Source organism: Bombus huntii, unplaced genomic scaffold, assembly GCF_024542735.1.
Source record: "Bombus huntii isolate Logan2020A unplaced genomic scaffold, iyBomHunt1.1 ctg00000070.1, whole genome shotgun sequence".
Taxonomy (NCBI): Eukaryota; Metazoa; Arthropoda; class Insecta; order Hymenoptera; family Apidae; genus Bombus; species Bombus huntii.
Window position 1 is genome coordinate 150,252 of NW_026099329.1, and position 25,512 is coordinate 175,763.

A 25,512-nucleotide genomic window follows, 5' to 3' on the forward strand; every position below is an offset into this window, starting at 1 on the left:
ATAACGTGTTACGTTATACGGTATAACGGTATCACGTATTACGTTATATGCTATAACGTTATAACGTATTACGCTATAGTGTATAACGTTATAACGTATTACGTTATATGGTATTACGTTATATGGTATAACGTCATATAGTATAACGTTATGACGTATTACGTTATATGGTATTACGTTATATGGTATTACGTTATATGGTATAACGTCATATAGTATAACGTTATAACGTATTACGTTATGTGGTATAACGCTATAACGTATTACGTTATATGGTATAACGTTATAACGTATTACGTTGTATGGTATAACGTTATAACGTGTTACGTTATATGGCATAACGTTATAACGTGTTACGTTATACGGTATAACGTTATAACGTATTACGTTATATGATATAACGTCATATAGTATAACGTTATAACGTATTACGTTATATGGTATATCGTTATAACGTATTACGTTATGTGGTATAACGCTATAACGTATTACGTTATATGGTATAACGTTATAACGTATTACGTTATATGGTATATCGTTATAACGTATGACGTTATATGGTTTTACGTTATATGATATAACGTCATATAGTAAACGTTACGACGTATTGCGTTATAAGGTATAACGTTATAACGTATTACGTTATATGGTATAACGTTATAACGTATTACGTTATATGGTATAACGTTATAACGTATTACGTTATATGGCATAACGTTATAACGTGTTACGTTATACTGTATAACGTTATAACGTATTATGTTATATGGTATAACGTTATAACGTGTTACGTTATATGGCATAACGTTATAACGTGTTACGTTATACGGTATAACGGTATCACGTATTACGTTATATGGTATAACGTTATAACGTATTACGCTATAGTGTATAACGTTATAACGTATTACGTTATATGGTATAACGTCATATAGTATAAGGTTATGACGTATTACGTTATAAGGTATAACGTTATAACGTATTACGTTATATAGTATAACGTTATGACGTATTACCTTATAAGACATAACGTTATAACGTAGTACGTTATATGGCATAACGTTATAACGTATTACGTTATATGGTATAACGTTATAACTTATTACGTTATTTGGTATAACGTTATATGGTATAACGTTATAACGTATTACAATATATGGTATAACATCATATGGTACAAGGTTATGACGTATTACGTTATATGGTATAACGTCATATAGTATAACGTTATGACGTATTACGCTATATGGTATTACGTTATATGGTATAACGAACGTCATATAGTATAACGTTATGACGTATTACGTTATAAGGTATAACGTTATAACGTATTACGTTATATAGTATAACGTTATGACGTATTACCTTACAAGGCATAACGTTATAACGTATTACGTTATATGGCATAACGTTATAACGTATTGCGTTAAATACAATATCGTTATAACGTATTACGTTATAGGGTATAACGTTATAACGTATTACGTTATATTGTAAAACGTTATAACGTATTACGTTATATGGTATTACGTTATAACGTATTACGTTATATAGTAACGTTATATGATATAACGTCATATAGTATAACGTTATGACGTATTTCGTTATGTGGTATATCGTTATGACGTATTACGTTATAAGGTATTACGTTATAACGTATTACGTTATATGGTATAACGTTATTACGTATTACGTTATATTGTATTACGTTATAACATATTACGTTATATGGTATATCATTATAACGCATTAGGTTATATGGTATAACGTTATAAGGTATTACGTTATGTGGTATAACGTTATAACGTATTACGTTATATGATATAACGTCATAACGTATTACGTTATATGGTATAACGTTATAACGTATTACGTTATATGGCATAACGTTATAATGTATTACGTTATGTGGTATAACGTTATAACGTATTACGTTATATGATATAACGTCACAACGTATTACGTTATATGGTATAACGTTATAATGTATTACGTTATATGGTATAACGTTATAACGTATTAGGTTATATAGTATAACGTAATATCGTATTACGTTATATGGTATAACGTTATAACGTATTACGTTATGTGGTATAACGCTATAACGTATTACGTTATATGGTATAACGTTATAACGTATTACGTTGTATTGTATAACGGTATCACGTATTACGTTATATGCTATAACGTTATAACGTATTACGCTATAGTGTATAACGTTATAACGTATTACGTTATATGGTATTACGTTATATGGTATAACGTCATATAGTATAACGTTATGACGTATTACGTTATATTGTATAACGTTATAACGTATTACGTTATATGGTTTTACGTTATATGATACAACGTCATATAGTATAACGTTATGACGTATTACGTTATAAGGTATAACGTTATAACGTATTCCGTTATATTGTATAACGTTATAACCTATTACGTTATATGGTATAACGTTATAACGTATTACGTTATATAGTATAACGTAATATCGTATTACGTTATATGGCATAACGTTATAATTTATTACGTTATGTGGTGTAACGTTATAAAGTATTACGTTATATAGAATATCGTTATAACGTATTACGTTATATGGTATAACGTCGTATGGTATAATGTTATATCGTATTACGTCATATGGAATAACGTTATAACGTATTACGTTATATAGAATATCGTTTTAATGTATTATGTTATATGGTATAACGTTATAGCGTGTTACGTTATATGGCATAACGTTATAACGTGTTACGTTATACGGTATAACGGTGTCACGTATTACGTTATATGGTATAACGTTATAACGTATTACGCTATAGTGTATAACGTTATAACGTATTACGTTATATGGTATTACGTTATATGGTATAACGTCATATAGTATAACGTTATGACGTATTACGTTATATTGTATAACGTTATAACGTATAACGTTATATGGTATTACGTTATATGATATAACGTCGTATAGTATAACGTTATGACGTATTACGTTATGTGGTATATCGTTATGACGTAGTACGTTATATGGGATAACGTCATAAAGTATTACGTTATGTGGTATAACGTTATAACGTATTACGTTATATGGCATAACATTATAACGTGTTACGTTATACGGTATAACGGTATCACGTATTACGTTATATGGTATAACGTTATAAAGTATTACGCTATAGCGTATAGCGTTATATGGTATTACGTTATATGATATAACGTCATATAGTATAACGTTATGACGTATTACGTTATAAGGTATTACGTTACAACGTATTACGTTATATGGTATAACGTTATTGCGTATTACGTTAGATTGTATTACGTTATAACATATTACGTTATATGGTATAACGTTATAATGTATTACGTTATATGGTATAACGTTATAACGTATTACGTTATATAGTATAACGTAATATCGTATTACGTTATAGCGTATAACGTTATAATGTATTACGTTATATGGTATAACGGTATCACGTATTACGTTATAAGGTATAACGTTATAACGTATTACGTTATATAGTATAACGTTATGACGTATTACCTTACAAGGCATAACGTTATAACGTATTACGTTATATGGCATAACGTTATAACGTATTACGTTATATACAATATCGTTATAACGTATTACGTTATAGGGTATAACGTTATAACGTATTACGTTATATTGTAAAACGTTATAACGTATTACGTTATATGGTATTACGTTATATGGTATTACGTTATAACGTATTACGTTATATAGTAACGTTATATGATATAACGACATATAGTATAAAGTTATGACGTATTACGTTATGTGGTATATCGTTGTGACGTATTACGTTATATGGTATAATGTTATAACGTATTAAGCTATATAGTATAACGTCATAACGTATTACGTTATATGGCATAACGTTATAACGTGTTACGTTATATGGCATAACGTTATAACGTATTACGTTATATGGTATAACGTTATAACGTATTAGGTTATATGGTATAACGTTAGTACGTATTATGTTATGTGGTATAACGTTATAACGTATTACGTTATATAGTATAACGTAATATCGTATTACGTTATATAGTATAACGTAATATCGTATTACGTTATATGGTATAACGTTATAACGTATTACGTTATGTGGTATAACGCTATAACGTATTACGTTATATGGTATAACGTTATAACGTATTACGTTGTATTGTATAACGTTATAACGTATTACGTTATATGGTATATCGTTATAACGTATTACGTTATATGGTATAACGTTATAACGTATTACGTTATATGATATATCGTTATAACGTATGACGTTATATGGTTTTACGTTATATGATATAACGTCATATAGTACACGTTACGACGTATTAAGTTATATGGTATATCGTTATAACGTATTACGTTATATGGTATAACGTTATAACGTATTACGTTATATGATATATCGTTATAACGTATGACGTTATATGGTTTTACGTTATATGATATAACGTCATATAGTAAACGTTACGACGTATTACGTTATAAGGTATAACGTTATAACGTATTACGTTATATGGTATAACGTTATAACGTATTACGTTATGTGGTATAATGCTTTAACGTATTACGTTATGTGGTATAACGTTATAACGTATTACGTTATGTGGTATAACGTTATAACGTATTACGTTATATGTTATAACGGTATCACGTATTACGTTATATGGTATTACGTTATATGATATAACGTCGTATAGTATAACGTTATGACGTATTACGTTATGTGGTATATCGTTATGACGTATTACGTTATAAGGCATAACGTTATAACGTATTACGTTATATGGCATAACGTTATAACGTATTATGTTATATGGTATAACGTTATAACGTGTTACGTTATATGGCATAACGTTATAACGTGTTACGTTATACGGTATAACGGTATCGCGTATTACGTTATATGGTATAACGTTATAACGTATTACGTTATATGGTACATCGTTATAACGTATTACCTTATATGGATTTACGTTATATGATATAACGTCATATAGTAAACGTTACGACGTATTACGTTATAATTTATTACGTTATAACGGATTACGTTATATGGTATAACGTTATTGCGTATTACGTTATATTGTATTACGTTATAACATATTACGTTATATGGTATAACGTTATAATGTATTACGTTATATGGTACAACGTTATAACGTATTACGTTATATAGTATAACGTAATATCGTATTACGTTATAGTGTATAACGTTATAATGTATTACGTTATATGGTATAACGGTATCACGTATTACGTTATATGGTATAACGTTATAACGTATTACGCTATAGTGTATAACGTTATAACGTATTACGTTATATGGTATAACGTAATATCGTATTACGTTATATGGCATAACGTTATAATTTATTACGTTATGTGGTGTAACGTTATAACGTATTACGTTATATAGAATATCGTTATAACGTATTACGTTATATGGTATAACGTCGTATGGTATAATGTTATATCGTATTACGTCATATGGTATAACGTTATAACGTATTACGTTATATAGAATATCGTTATAACGTATTATGTTATATGGTATAACGTTATAACGTGTTACGTTATATGGCATAACGTTATAACGTGTTACGTTATACGGCATAACGGTATCACGTATTACGTTATATGGTATAACGTTATAACGTATTACGCTATAGTGTATAACGTTATAACGTATTACGTTATATGGTATTACGTTATATGGTATAACGTCATATAGTATAACGTTATGACGTATTACGTTATATTGTATAACGTTATAACGTATTACGTTATATGGTATTACGTTATATGATATAACGTCGTATAGTATAACGTTATGACGTATTACGTTATGTGGTATATCGTTATGACGTAGTACGTTATATGGTATAACGTCATAAAGTATTACGTTATGTGGTATAACGTTATAACGTATTACGTTATATGGCATAACGTTATAACGTGTTACGTTATACGGTATAACGGTATCACGTATTACGTTATATGGTATAACGTTATAAAGTATTACGCTATAGGGTATAACGTTATATGGTATTACGTTATATGATATAACGTCATATAGTATAACGTTATGACGTATTACGTTATAACGTATTACGTTATATGGTATAACGTTATTACGTATTACGTTATATTGTATTACGTTATAACATATTACGTTATATGGTATATCATTATAACGTATTAGGTTATATGGTATAACGTTAGCACGTATTACGTTATATGGTATAACGTTATAACGTATTACGTTATATGGTATATCGTTATAACGTATTACCTTATATGGATTTACGTTATATGATATAACGTCATATAGTAAACGTTACGACGTATTACGTTATAAGGTATTACGTTATAACGTATTACGTTATATGGTATAACGTTATTGCGTATTACGTTATATTGTATTACGTTATAACATATTACGTTATATGGTATAACGTTATAACGTATTACGTTATATGGTATAACGTTATTGCGTATTACGTTATATTGTATTACGTTATAACATATTACGTTATAGTGTATAACGTTATAATGTATTACGTTATATGGTATAACGGTATCACGTATTACGTTATATGGTATAACGTTATAACGTATTACGCTATAGTGTATAACGTTATAACGTATTACGTTATATGGTATAACGTAATATCGTATTACGTTATATGGCATAACGTTATAATTTATTACGTTATGTGGTGTAACGTTATAACGTATTACGTTATATAGAATATCGTTATAACGTATTACGTTATATGGTATAACGTCGTATGGTATAATGTAATATCGTATTACGTCATATGGTATAACGTTATAACGTATTACGTTATATAGAATATCGTTATAACGTATTATGTTATATGGTATAACGTTATAACGTGTTACGTTATATGGCATAACGTTATAACGTGTTACGTTATACGGCATAACGGTATCACGTATTACGTTATATGGTATAACGTTATAACGTATTACGCTATAGTGTATAACGTTATAACGTATTACGTTATATGGTATTACGTTATATGGTATAACGTCATATAGTATAACGTTATGTCGTATTACGTTATATTGTATAACGTTATAACGGATTACGTTATATGGTATTACGTTATATGATATAACGTCGTATAGTATAACGTTATGACGTATTACGTTATGTGGTATATCGTTATGACGTAGTACGTTATATGGTATAACGTCATAAAGTATTACGTTATGTGGTATAACGTTATAACGTATTACGTTATATGGCATAACGTTATAACGTGTTACGTTATACGGTATAACGGTATCACGTATTACGTTATATGGTATAACGTTATAAAGTATTACGCTATAGGGTATAACGTTATATGGTATTACGTTATATGATATAACGTCATATAGTATAACGTTATGACGTATTACGTTATAAGGTATTATGTTATAACGTATTACGTTATATGGTATAACGTTATTACGTATTACGTTATATTGTATTACGTTATAACATATTACGTTATATGGTATATCATTATAACGTATTAGGTTATATGGTATAACGTTAGCACGTATTACGTTATATGGTATAACGTTATAACGTATTACGTTATATAGTATAACGTAATATCGTATTACGTTATATGGCATAACGTTATAATGTATTAGCGTTATGTGGTATAACGTTATAACGTATTACGTTATATGGCATAACGTTATAACGTATTACGCTCTAGTGTATAACGTTATAACGTATTACGTTATATGGTATAACGTCATATAGTATAACGTTATGACGTATTACGTTATATGGTATTACGTTATATGGTATAACGTCATATAGTATAACGTTATGACGTATTACGTTATAAGGTATAACGTTATAACGTATTACGTTATATAGTATAACGTTATGACGTATTACCTTACAAGGCATAACGTTATAACGTATTACGTTATATGGCATAACGTTATAACGTATTACGTTATATACAATATCGTTATAACGTATTACGTTATAGGGTATAACGTTATAACGTATTACGTTATAATGTAAAACGTTATAACGTATTACGTTATATGGTATTACGTTATAACGTATTACGATATATAGTAACGTTATATGATATAACGTCATATAGTATAACGTTATGACGTATTACGTTATGTGGTATATCGTTATGACGTATTACGTTATAAGGCATAACGTTATAACGTATTACGTTGTATTGTATAACGTTATAACGTATTACGTTATATGGTATATAGTTATAACGTATTACGTTATATGGTATAACGTTATAACGTATTACGTTATGTGGTATTACGTTATATGATATAACGTCATATAGTATAACGTTATGACGTATTACGTTATGTGGTATATCGTTATGACGTATTACGTTATAAGGTATTACGTTATAACGTATTACGTTATATGGTATAACGTTATTACGTATTACGTTATATTGTATTACGTTATAACATATTACGTTATATGGTATATCATTATAACGTATTAGGTTGTATGGTATAACGTTATAAGGTATTACGTTATGTGGTACAACGTTCTAACGTATTACGTTATATGATATAACGTCATAACGTATTACGTTATATGGTATAACGTTATAACGTATTACGTTATATAGAATATCGTTATAACGTATTACGTTATAGGGTATAACGTTATAACGTATTACGTTATATTGTAAAACGTTATAACGTATTACGTTATATGGTATTACGTTATAACGTATTACGTTATATAGTATAACGTAATATCGTATTACGTTATATGGCATAACGTTATAATGTATTACGTTATGTGGTATAACGTTATAACGTATTACGTTATATGGTATATCGTTATGACGTATTACGTTATGTGGTATAACGTTATAACGTATTACGTTATATGGCATAACGTTATAACGTGTTACGTTATACGGTATAACGGTATCACGTATTACGTTATATGGTATAACGTTATAAAGTATTACGCTATAGGGTATAACGTTATATGGTATTACGTTATATGATATAACGTCATATAGTATAACGTTATGACGTATTACGTTATAAGGTATTACGTTATAACGTATTACGTTATATGGTATAACGTTATTACGTATTACGTTATATTGTATTACGTTATAACATATTACGTTATATGGTATATCATTATAACGTATTAGGTTATATGGTATAACGTTAGCACGTATTACGTTATATGGTATAACGTTATAACGTATTACGTTATATAGTATAACGCAATATCATATTACGTTATATGGCATAACGTTATAATGTATTAGCGTTATGTGGTATAACGTTATAACGTATTACGTTATATGGCATAACGTTATAACGTATTACGCTCTAGTGTATAACGTTATAACGTATTACGTTATATGGTATAACGTCATATAGTATAACGTTATGACGTATTACGTTATATGGTATTACGTTATATGGTATAACGTCATATAGTATAACGTTATGACGTATTACGTTATAAGGTATAACGTTATAACGTATTACGTTATATAGTATAACGTTATGACGTATTACCTTACAAGGCATAACGTTATAACGTATTACGTTATATGGCATAACGTTATAACGTATTACGTTATATACAATATCGTTATAACGTATTACGTTATAGGGTATAACGTTATAACGTATTACGTTATAATGTAAAACGTTATAACGTATTACGTTATATGGTATTACGTTATAACGTATTACGTTATATAGTAACGTTATATGATATAACGTCATATAGTATAACGTTATGACGTATTACGTTATGTGGTATATCGTTATGACGTATTACGTTATAAGGCATAACGTTATAACGTATTACGTTGTATTGTATAACGTTATAACGTATTACGTTATATGGTATATAGTTATAACGTATTACGTTATATGGTATAACGTTATTACGTATTACGTTATGTGGTATTACGTTATATGATATAACGTCATATAGTATAACGTTATGACGTATTACGTTATGTGGTATATCGTTATGACGTATTACGTTATAAGGTATTACGTTATAACGTATTACGTTATATGGTATAACGTTATAACGTATTACGTTATATAGAATATCGTTATAACGTATTACGTTATAGGGTATAACGTTATAACGTATTACGTTATATTGTAAAACGTTATAACGTATTACGTTATATGGTATTACGTTATAACGTATTACGTTATATAGTATAACGTAATATCGTATTACGTTATATGGTATATCGTTATGACGTATTACGTTATATGGTATAACGTTATAACGTATTACGTTATATGATATAACGTCATATAGTATAACGTTATAACGTATTACGTTATATGGAATAACGTTATAACGTGTTACGTTATGTGGTATAACGTTAGCACGTATTACGTTATATGGTATAACGTTATAACGTATTACGTTATATAGTATAACGCAATATCATATTACGTTATATGGCATAACGTTATAATGTATTAGCGTTATGTGGTATAACGTTATAACGTATTACGTTATATGGCATAACGTTATAACGTATTACGCTCTAGTGTATAACGTTATGACGTATTACGTTATGTGGTATAACGTTATAACGTATTACGTTATATGTTATAACGGTATCACGTATTACGTTATATGGTATTACGTTATATGATATAACGTCGTATAGTATAACGTTATGACGTATTACGTTATGTGGTATATCGTTATGACGTATTACGTTATAAGGCATAACGTTATAACGTATTACGTTATATGGCATAACGTTATAACGTATTATGTTATATGGTATAACGTTATAACGTGTTACGTTATATGGCATAACGTTATAACGTGTTACGTTATACGGTATAACGGTATCGCGTATTACGTTATATGGTATAACGTTATAACGTATTACGTTATATGGTATATCGTTATAACGTATTACCTTATATGGATTTACGTTATATGATATAACGTCATATAGTAAACGTTACGACGTATTACGTTATAATTTATTACGTTATAACGGATTACGTTATATGGTATAACGTTATTGCGTATTACGTTATATTGTATTACGTTATAACATATTACGTTATATGGTATAACGTTATAATGTATTACGTTATATGGTACAACGTTATAACGTATTACGTTATATAGTATAACGTAATATCGTATTACGTTATAGTGTATAACGTTATAATGTATTACGTTATATGGTATAACGGTATCACGTATTACGTTATATGGTATAACGTTATAACGTATTACGCTATAGTGTATAACGTTATAACGTATTACGTTATATGGTATAACGTAATATCGTATTACGTTATATGGCATAACGTTATAATTTATTACGTTATGTGGTGTAACGTTATAACGTATTACGTTATATAGAATATCGTTATAACGTATTACGTTATATGGTATAACGTCGTATGGTATAATGTTATATCGTATTACGTCATATGGTATAACGTTATAACGTATTACGTTATATAGAATATCGTTATAACGTATTATGTTATATGGTATAACGTTATAACGTGTTACGTTATATGGCATAACGTTATAACGTGTTACGTTATACGGCATAACGGTATCACGTATTACGTTATATGGTATAACGTTATAACGTATTACGCTATAGTGTATATCGTTATAACGTATTACGTTATATGGTATTACGTTATAAAGTATTACGCTATAGGGTATAACGTTATATGGTATTACGTTATATGATATAACGTCATATAGTATAACGTTATGACGTATTACGTTATAAGGTATTACGTTATAACGTATTACGTTATATGGTATAACGTTATTACGTATTACGTTATATTGTATTACGTTATAACATATTACGTTATATGGTATATCATTATAACGTATTAGGTTATATGGTATAACGTTAGCACGTATTACGTTATATGGTATAACGTTATAACGTATTACGTTATATAGTATAACGCAATATCATATTACGTTATATGGCATAACGTTATAATGTATTAGCGTTATGTGGTATAACGTTATAACGTATTACGTTATATGGCATAACGTTATAACGTATTACGCTCTAGTGTATAACGTTATAACGTATTACGTTATATGGTATAACGTCATATAGTATAACGTTATGACGTATTACGTTATATGGTATTACGTTATATGGTATAACGTCATATAGTATAACGTTATGACGTATTACGTTATAAGGTATAACGTTATAACGTATTACGTTATATAGTATAACGTTATGACGTATTACCTTACAAGGCATAACGTTATAACGTATTACGTTATATGGCATAACGTTATAACGTATTACGTTATATACAATATCGTTATAACGTATTACGTTATAGGGTATAACGTTATAACGTATTACGTTATAATGTAAAACGTTATAACGTATTACGTTATATGGTATTACGTTATAACGTATTACGTTATATAGTAACGTTATATGATATAACGTCATATAGTATAACGTTATGACGTATTACGTTATGTGGTATATCGTTATGACGTATTACGTTATAAGGCATAACGTTATAACGTATTACGTTGTATTGTATAACGTTATAACGTATTACGTTATATGGTATATAGTTATAACGTATTACGTTATATGGTATAACGTTATTACGTATTACGTTATGTGGTATTACGTTATATGATATAACGTCATATAGTATAACGTTATGACGTATTACGTTATGTGGTATATCGTTATGACGTATTACGTTATAAGGTATTACGTTATAACGTATTACGTTATATGGTATAACGTTATAACGTATTACGTTATATAGAATATCGTTATAACGTATTACGTTATAGGGTATAACGTTATAACGTATTACGTTATATTGTAAAACGTTATAACGTATTACGTTATATGGTATTACGTTATAACGTATTACGTTATATAGTATAACGTAATATCGTATTACGTTATATGGTATATCGTTATGACGTATTACGTTATATGGTATAACGTTATAACGTATTACGTTATATGATATAACGTCATATAGTATAACGTTATAACGTATTACGTTATATGGTATAACGTTATAACGTGTTACGTTATGTGGTATAACGTTAGCACGTATTACGTTATATGGTATAACGTTATAACGTATTACGTTATATAGTATAACGCAATATCATATTACGTTATATGGCATAACGTTATAATGTATTAGCGTTATGTGGTATAACGTTATAACGTATTACGTTATATGGCATAACGTTATAACGTATTACGCTCTAGTGTATAACGTTATGACGTATTACGTTATGTGGTATAACGTTATAACGTATTACGTTATATGTTATAACGGTATCACGTATTACGTTATATGGTATTACGTTATATGATATAACGTCGTATAGTATAACGTTATGACGTATTACGTTATGTGGTATATCGTTATGACGTATTACGTTATAAGGCATAACGTTATAACGTATTACGTTATATGGCATAACGTTATAACGTATTATGTTATATGGTATAACGTTATAACGTGTTACGTTATATGGCATAACGTTATAACGTGTTACGTTATACGGTATAACGGTATCGCGTATTACGTTATATGGTATAACGTTATAACGTATTACGTTATATGGTATATCGTTATAACGTATTACCTTATATGGATTTACGTTATATGATATAACGTCATATAGTAAACGTTACGACGTATTACGTTATAATTTATTACGTTATAACGGATTACGTTATATGGTATAACGTTATTGCGTATTACGTTATATTGTATTACGTTATAACATATTACGTTATATGGTATAACGTTATAATGTATTACGTTATATGGTACAACGTTATAACGTATTACGTTATATAGTATAACGTAATATCGTATTACGTTATAGTGTATAACGTTATAATGTATTACGTTATATGGTATAACGGTATCACGTATTACGTTATATGGTATAACGTTATAACGTATTACGCTATAGTGTATAACGTTATAACGTATTACGTTATATGGTATAACGTAATATCGTATTACGTTATATGGCATAACGTTATAATTTATTACGTTATGTGGTGTAACGTTATAACGTATTACGTTATATAGAATATCGTTATAACGTATTACGTTATATGGTATAACGTCGTATGGTATAATGTTATATCGTATTACGTCATATGGTATAACGTTATAACGTATTACGTTATATAGAATATCGTTATAACGTATTATGTTATATGGTATAACGTTATAACGTGTTACGTTATATGGCATAACGTTATAACGTGTTACGTTATACGGCATAACGGTATCACGTATTACGTTATATGGTATAACGTTATAACGTATTACGCTATAGTGTATATCGTTATAACGTATTACGTTATATGGTATTACGTTATATGGTATAACGTCATATAGTATAACGTTATGACGTATTACGTTATATTGTATAACGTTATAACGTATTACGTTATATGGTATTACGTTATATGATATAACGTCGTATAGTATAACGTTATGACGTATTACGTTATGTGGTATATCGTTATGACGTAGTACGTTATATGGTATAACGTCATAAAGTATTACGTTATGTGGTATAACGTTATAACGTATTACGTTATATGGCATAACGTTATAACGTGTTACGTTATACGGTATAACGGTATCACGTATTACGTTATATGGTATAACGTTATAAAGTATTACGCTATAGGGTATAACGTTATATGGTATTACGTTATATGATATAACGTCATATAGTATAACGTTATGACGTATTACGTTATAAGGTATTACGTTATAACGTATTACGTTATATGGTATAACGTTATTACGTATTACGTTATATTTTATTACGTTATAACATATTACGTTATATGGTATATCATTATAACGTATTAGGTTATATGGTATAACGTTAGCACGTATTACGTTATATGGTATAACGTTATAACGTATTACGTTATATGGTATATCGTTATAACGTATTACCTTATATGGATTTACGTTATATGATATAACGTCATATAGTAAACGTTACGACGTATTACGTTATAAGGTATTACGTTATAACGTATTACGTTATATGGTATAACGTTATTGCGTATTACGTTATATTGTATTACGTTATAACATATTACGTTATATGGTATAACGTTATAACGTATTACGTTATATGGTATAACGTTATTGCGTATTACGTTATATTGTATTACGTTATAACATATTACGTTATAGTGTATAACGTTATAATGTATTACGTTATATGGTATAACAGTATCACGTATTACGTTATATGGTATAACGTTATAACGTATTACGCTATAGTGTATAACGTTATAACGTATTACGTTATATGGTATTACGTTATATGGTATAACGTCATATAGTATAACGTTATGACGTATTACGTTATATTGTATAACGTTATAACGGATTACGTTATATGGTATTACGTTATATGATATAACGTCGTATAGTATAACGTTATGACGTATTACGTTATGTGGTATATCGTTATGACGTAGTACGTTATATGGTATAACGTCATAAAGTATTACGTTATGTGGTATAACGTTATAACGTATTACGTTATATGGCATAACGTTATAACGTGTTACGTTATACGGTATAACGGTATCACGTATTAAGTTATATGGTATAACGTTATAAAGTATTACGCTATAGGGTATAACGTTATATGGTATTACGTTATATGATATAACGTCATATAGTATAACGTTATGACGTATTACGTTATAAGGTATTACGTTATAACGTATTACGTTATATGGTATAACGTTATTACGTATTACGTTATATTGTATTACGTTATAACATATTACGTTATATGGTATATCATTATAACGTATTAGGTTATATGGTATAACGTTAGCACGTATTACGTTATATGGTATAACGTTATAACGTATTACGTTATATAGTATAACGTAATATCGTATTACGTTATATGGCATAACGTTATAATGTATTAGCGTTATGTGGTATAACGTTATAACGTATTACGTTATATGGCATAACGTTATAACGTATTACGCTCTAGTGTATAACGTTATAACGTCATATAGTATAACGTTATGACGTATTACGTTATATGGTATTACGTTATATGGTATAACGTCATATAGTATAACGTTATGACGTATTACGTTATAAGGTATAACGTTATAACGTATTACGTTATATAGTATAACGTTATGACGTATTACCTTACAAGGCATAACGTTATAACGTATTACGTTGTATTGTATAACGTTATAACGTATTACGTTATATGGTATATAGTTATAACGTATTACGTTATATGGTATAACGTTATAACGTATTACGTTATGTGGTATTACGTTATATGATATAACGTCATATAGTATAACGTTATGACGTATTACGTTATGTGGTATATCGTTATGACGTATTACGTTATAAGGTATTACGTTATAACGTATTACGTTATATGGTATAACGTTATTACGTATTACGTTATATTGTATTACGTTATAACATATTACGTTATATGGTATATCATTATAACGTATTAGGTTGTATGGTATAACGTTATAAGGTATTACGTTATGTGGTACAACGTTATAACGTATTACGTTATATGATATAACGTCATAACGTATTACGTTATATGGTATAACGTTATAACGTATTACGTTATATAGGATATCGTTATAACGTATTACGTTATAGGGTATAACGTTATAACGTATTACGTTATATTGTAAAACGTTATAACGTATTACGTTATATGGTATTACGTTATAACGTATTACGTTATATAGTATAACGTAATATCGTATTACGTTATATGGCATAACGTTATAATGTATTACGTTATGTGGTATAACGTTATAACGTATTACGTTATATGGTATATCGTTATGACGTATTACGTTATGTGGTATAACGTTATAACGTATTACGTTATATGGCATAACGTTATAACGTGTTACGTTATACGGTATAACGGTATCACGTATTACGTTATATGGTATAACGTTATAAAGTATTACGCTATAGGGTATAACGTTATATGGTATTACGTTATATGATATAACGTCATATAGTATAACGTTATGACGTATTACGTTATAAGGTATTACGTTATAACGTATTACGTTATATGGTATAACGTTATTACGTATTACGTTATATTGTATTACGCTATAACATATTACGTTATATGGTATATCATTATAACGTATTAGGTTATATGGTATAACGTTAGCACGTATTACGTTATATGGTATAACGTTATAACGTATTACGTTATATAGTATAACGCAATATCATATTACGTTATATGGCATAACGTTATAATGTATTAGCGTTATGTGGTATAACGTTATAACGTATTACGTTATATGGCATAACGTTATAACGTATTACGCTCTAGTGTATAACGTTATAACGTATTACGTTATATGGTATAACGTCATATAGTATAACGTTATGACGTATTACGTTATATGGTATTACGTTATATGGTATAACGTCATATAGTATAACGTTATGACGTATTACGTTATAAGGTATAACGTTATAACGTATTACGTTATATAGTATAACGTTATGACGTATTACCTTACAAGGCATAACGTTATAACGTATTACGTTATATGGCATAACGTTATACCGTATTACGTTATATACAATATCGTTATAACGTATTACGTTATAGGGTATAACGTTATAACGTATTACGTTATAATGTAAAACGTTATAACGTATTACGTTATATGGTATTACGTTATAACGTATTACGTTATATAGTAACGTTATATGATATAACGTCATATAGTATAACGTTATGACGTATTACGTTATGTGGTATATCGTTATGACGTATTACGTTATAAGGCATAACGTTATAACGTATTACGTTGTATTGTATAACGTTATAACGTATTACGTTATATGGTATATAGTTATAACGTATTACGTTATATGGTATAACGTTATTACGTATTACGTTATGTGGTATTACGTTATATGATATAACGTCATATAGTATAACGTTATGACGTATTACGTTATGTGGTATATCGTTATGACGTATTACGTTATAAGGTATTACGTTATAACGTATTACGTTATATGGTATAACGTTATAACGTATTACGTTATATAGAATATCGTTATAACGTATTACGTTATAGGGTATAACGTTATAACGTATTACGTTATATTGTAAAACGTTATAACGTATTACGTTATATGGTATTACGTTATAACGTATTACGTTATATAGTATAACGTAATATCGTATTACGTTATATGGTATATCGTTATGACGTATTACGTTATATGGTATAACGTTATAACGTATTACGTTATATGATATAACGTCATATAGTATAACGTTATAACGTATTACGTTATATGGTATAACGTTATAACGTGTTACGTTATGTGGTATAACGTTATAACGTATTACGTTATATGGCATAACGTCATATAGTATAACGTTATAACGTATTACGTTATAGGGTATAACGTTATAACGTATTACGTTATATTGTAAAACGTTATAACGTATTACGTTATATGGCATAACGTCATATAGTATAACGTTATAACGTATTAGGTTATATGGTATAACGTTAGCACGTATTACGTTATAAGGTATAACGTTATAACGTATTACGTTATATGGCACAACGTTATAATGTATTACGTTATGTGGTATAACGTTATAACGTATTACGTTATATGGTATATCGTTATGACGTATTACGTTATATGGTATAACGTTATAACGTATTACGTTATATGATATAACGTCATATAGTATAACGTTATAACGTATTACGTTATATGGTATAACGTTATAACGTGTTACGTTATGTGGTATAACGTTATAACGTATTACGTTATATAGAATATCGTTATAACGTATTATGTTATATGGTACAACGTTATAACGTGTTACGTTATATGGCATAACGTTATAACGTGTTACGTTATACGGCATAACGGTATCACGTATTACGTTATATGGTATAACGTTATAACGTATTACGCTATAGTGTATAACGTTATAACGTATTACGTTATATGGTATTACGTTATATGGTATTACGTTATATGGTATAACTTCATATAGTATAACGTTATGACGTATTACGTTATATTGTATAACGTTATAACGTATTACGTTATATGGTATTACGTTATATGATATAACGTCGTATAGTATAACGTTATGACGTATTACGTTATGTGGTATATCGTTATGACGTAGTACGTTATATGGTATAACGTCATAAAGTATTACGTTATGTGGTATAACGTTATAACGTATTACGATATATGGCATAACGTTATAACGTGTTACGTTATACGGTATAACGGTATCACGTATTACGTTATATGGTATAACGTTATAAAGTATTACGCTATAGCGCATAACGTTATATGGTATTACGTTATATGATATAACGTCATATAGTATAACGTTATGACGTATTACGTTATAAGGTATTACGTTATAACGTATTACGTTATATGGTATAACGTTATTACGTATTACGTTATATTGTATTACGTTATAACATATTACGTTATATGGTATATCATTATAACGTATTAGGTTATATGGTATAACGTTAGCACGTATTACGTTATATGGTATAACGTTATAACGTATTATGTTATATAGTATAACGTAATATCGTATTACGTTATATGGTATAACGTTATAACGTATTACGTTATGTGGTATAACGCTATAACGTATTACGTTAAATGGTATAACGTTATAACGTATTACGTTATATGGTATATCGTTATAACGTATGACGTTATATGGTTTTACGTTATATGATATAACGTCATATAGTAAACGTTACGACGTATTACGTTATAAGGTATAACGTTATAACGTATTACGTTATATGGTATAACGTTATAACGTATTACGTTATGTGGTATAATGCTTTAACGTATTACGTTATGTGGTATAACGCTATAATGTATTACGTTATGTGGTATAACGTTATAACGTATTACGTTATGTGGTATAACGGTATCACATATTACGTTATATGGTATTACGTTATATGATATAACGTCGTATAGTATAACGTTATGACGTATTACGTTATGTGGTATATCGTTATGACTTATTACGTTATAAGGCATAACGTTATAACGTAGTACGTTATATGGCATAACGTTGTAACGTATTACGTTATATGGTATAACGTTATAACTTATTACGTTATTTGGTATAACGTTAAATGGTATAACGTTATAACGTATTACGATATATGGTATAACATCATATGGTACAAGGTTATGACGTATTACGTTATATGGAATAACGTCGTATGGTATAATGTTATATCGTATTACGTCATATGGTATAACGTTATAATGTACTACGTTATATGGTATAACGGTATCACGTATTGCGTTATATGGCATGACGTTATAACGAATTACGCTATAGTGTATAACGTTATAACGTATTACGTTATATGGTATAACGTCATATAGTATAACGTTATGACGTATTACGTTATATGGTATTACGTTATATGGTATAACGTCATATAGTATAACGTTATGACGTATTACGTTATAAGGTATAACGTTATAACGTATTACGTTATATAGTATAACGTTATGACGTATTACCTTACAAGGCATAACGTTATAACGTATTACGTTATATGGCATAACGATATAACGTATTACGTTATATACAATATCGTTATAACGTATTACGTTATAGGGTATAACGTTATAACGTATTACGTTATATTGTAAAACGTTATAACGTATTACGTTATATGGTATTACGTTATAACGTATTACGTTATATAGTAACGTTATATGATATAACGTCATATAGTATAACGTTATGACGTATTACGTTATGTGGTATATCGTTATGACGTATTACGTTATAAGGCATAACGTTATAACGTATTACGTTGTATTGTATAACGTTATAACGTATTACGTTATATGGTATATAGTTATAACGTATTACGTTATATGGTATAACGTTATAACGTATTACGTTATGTGGTATTACGTTATATGATATAACGTCATATAGTATAACGTTATGACGTATTACGTTATGTGGTATATCGTTATGACGTATTACGTTATAAGGTATTACGTTATAACGTATTACGTTATAACGTATTACGTTATATGGTATAACGTTATTACGTATTACGTTATATTGTATTACGTTATAACATATTACGTTATATGGTATATCATTATAACGTATTAGGTTATATGGTATAACGTTATAAGGTATTACGTTATGTGGTATAACGTTATAACGTATTACGTTATATGATATAACGTCATAACGTATAACGTTATATGGTATAACGTTATAACGTATTACATTATATGGCATAACGTCATATAGTATAACGTTATAACGTATGACGTTATGTGGTATAACGCTATAACGTATTACGTTATATGGTATAACGTTATAACGTATTACGTTATATGGCATAACGTTATAATGTATTACGTTATGTGGTATAACGTTATACCGTATTACGTTATATGATATAACGTCATAACGTATTACGTTATATGGTATATCGTTATAATGTATTACGTTATAAGGTATAACGTTATAACGTATTACGTTATATAGTATAACGTAATATCGTATTACGTTATATGGTATAACGTTATAACGTATTACGTTATATGGTATATCGTTATAACGTATTACGTTATATGGTATCACGTTATAACGTATTACGTTATATGGTATATAGTTATAACGTATTACGTTATATGGTATTACGTTATATGATATAACGTCGTATAGTATAACGTTATGACGTATTACGTTATGTGGTATATCGTTATGACGTAGTACATTATATGGTATAACGTCATAAAGTATTACGTTATGTGGTATAACGTTATAACGTATTACGTTATATGGCATAACGTTATAACGTGTTACGTTATACGGTATAACGGTATCACGTATTACGTTATATGGTATAACGTTATAAAGTATTACGCTATAGCGTATAACGTTATATGGTATTACGTTATATGATATAACGTCATATAGTATAACGTTATGACGTATTACGTTATAAGGTATTACGTTATAACGTATTACGTTATATGGTATAACGTTATTACGTATTACGTTATATTGTATTACGTTAATACATATTACGTTATATGGTATAACGTTATAACGTATTACGTTATATGGTATATCGTTATAACGTATTACGTTATATGGCATAACGTTATAACGTATTATGTTATATGGTATAACGTTATAACGTGTTACGTTATGTGGCATAACGTTATAACGTGTTACGTTATACGGTATAACGGTATCACGTATTACGTTATATGGTATAACGTTATAACGTATTACGCTATAGTGTATAACGTTATAACGTATTACGTTATATGGTATTACGCTATATATGGTATAACGTCATATAGTATAACGTTATGACGTATTACGTTATATGGTATAACGTCATATAGTATAACGTTATGACGTATTACGTTATATGGTATTACGTTATATGGTATAACGTCATATAGTATAACGTTATGACGTATTACGTTATGTGGTATATCGTTATGACGTATTACGTTATAAGGCATAACGTTATAACGTATTACGTTGTATTGTATAACGTTATAACGTATTACGTTATATGGTATAACGTCATATAGTATAACGTTATAACGTATTACGTTATGTGGTATTACGTTATATGATATAACGTCATATAGTATAACGTTATGACGTATTACGTTATGTGGTATATCGTTATGACGTATTACGTTATAAGGTATTACGTTATAACGTATTACGTTATAACGTATTACGTTATATGGTATAACGTTATTACGTATTACGTTATATTGTATTACGTTATAACATATTACGTTATATGGTATATCATTATAACGTATTAGGTTATATGGTATAACGTTATAAGGTATTACGTTATGTGGTATAACGTCATAACGTATTACGTTATATGATATAACGTCATAACGTATTACGTTATATGGTATAACGTTATGACGTATTACGTTATATGGCATAACGTCATATAGTATAACGTTATAACGTATGACGTTATGTGGTATAACGCTATAACGTATTACGTTATATGGTATAACGTTATAACGTATTACGTTATATAGTATAACGTTATGACGTATTACTCTACAAGGCATAACGTTATAACGTATTACGTTATATGGCATAACGTTATAACGTATTACGTTATATACAATATCGTTATAACGTATTACGTTATAGGGTATAACGTTATAACGTATTACGTTATATTGTAAAACGTTATAACGTATTACGTTATATGGTATTACGTTATAACGTATTACGTTATATAGTAACGTTATATGATATAACGTCATATAGTATAACGTTATGACGTATTACGTTATGTGGTATATCGTTATGACGTATTACGTTATAAGGTATTACGTTATAACGCATTACGTTATAACGTATTACGTTATATGGTATAACGTTATTACGTATTACGTTATATTGTATTACGTTATAACATATTACGTTATATGGTATATCATTATAACGTATTAGGTTATATGGTATAACGTTATAAGGTATGACGTTATGTGGTATAACGTTATAACGTATTACGTTATATGATATAACGTCATAACGTATTACGTTATATGGTATAACGTTATAACGTATTACGTTATATGGCATAACGTCATATAGTATAACGTTATAACGTATTACGTTATGTGGTATAACGCTATAACGTATTACGTTATATGGTATAACGTTATAACGTATTACGTTATATGGCATAACGTTATAATGTATTACGTTATGTGGTATAACGTTATACCGTATTACGTTATATGATATAACGTCATAACGTATTACGTTATATGGTATATCGTTATAATGTATTACGTTATATGGTATAACGTTATAACGTATTACGTTATATAGTATAACGTAATATCGTATTACGTTATATGGTATAACGTTATAACGTATTACGTTATATGGTATATCGTTATAACGTATTACGTTATATGGTATCACGTTATAACGTATTACGTTATATGGTATATCGTTATAACGTATTACGTTATATGGTATTACGTTATATGACATAACGTCGTATAGTATAACGTTATGACGTATTACGTTATGTGGTATATCGTTATGACGTAGTACGTTATATGGTATAACGTCATAAAGTATTACGTTATGTGGTATAACGTTATAACGTATTACGTTATATGGCATAACGTTATAACGTGTTACGTTATACGGTATAACGGTATCACGTATTACGTTATATGGTATAACGTTATAAAGTATTACGCTATAGCGTATAACGTTATATGGTATTACGTTATATGATATAACGTCATATAGTATAACGTTATGGCGTATTACGTTATAAGGTATTACGTTATAACGTATTACGTTATATGGTATAACGTTATTACGTATTACGTTATATTGTATTACGTTAATACATATTACGTTATATGGTATATCGTTATAATGTATTACGTTATATGGTATAACGTTATAACGTATTTCGTTATATAGTATAACGTAATATCGTATTACGTTATATGGTACAACGTTATAACGTATTACGTTATATGGTATATCGTTATAACGTATTACGTTATATGGCATAACGTTATAACGTATTATGTTATATGGTATAACGTTATAACGTGTTACGTTATGTGGCATAACGTTATAACGTGTTACGTTATACGGTATAACGGTATCACGTATTACGTTATATGGTATAACGTTATAACGTATTACGCTATAGTGTATAACGTTATAACGTATTACGTTATATGGTATTACGCTATATATGGTATAACGTCATATAGTATAACGTTATGACGTATTACGTTATATGGTATAACGTCATATAGTATAACGTTATGACGTATTACGTTATATGGTATTACGTTATATGGTATAACGTCATATAGTATAACGTTATGACGTATTACGTTATAAGGTATAACGTTATAACGTATTACGTTATATAGTATAACGTTATGACGTATTACCTTACAAGGCATAACGTTATAACGTATTACGTTATATGGCATAACGTTATAACGTATTACGTTATATACAATATCGTTATAACGTATTACGTTATAGGGTATAACGTTATAACGTATTACGTTATATTGTAAAACGTTATAACGTATTACGTTATATGGTATTACGTTATAACGTATTACGTTATATAGTAACGTTATATGATATAACGTCATATAGTATAACGTTATGACGTATTACGTTATGTGGCATATCGTTATGACGTATTACGTTATAAGGTATTACGTTA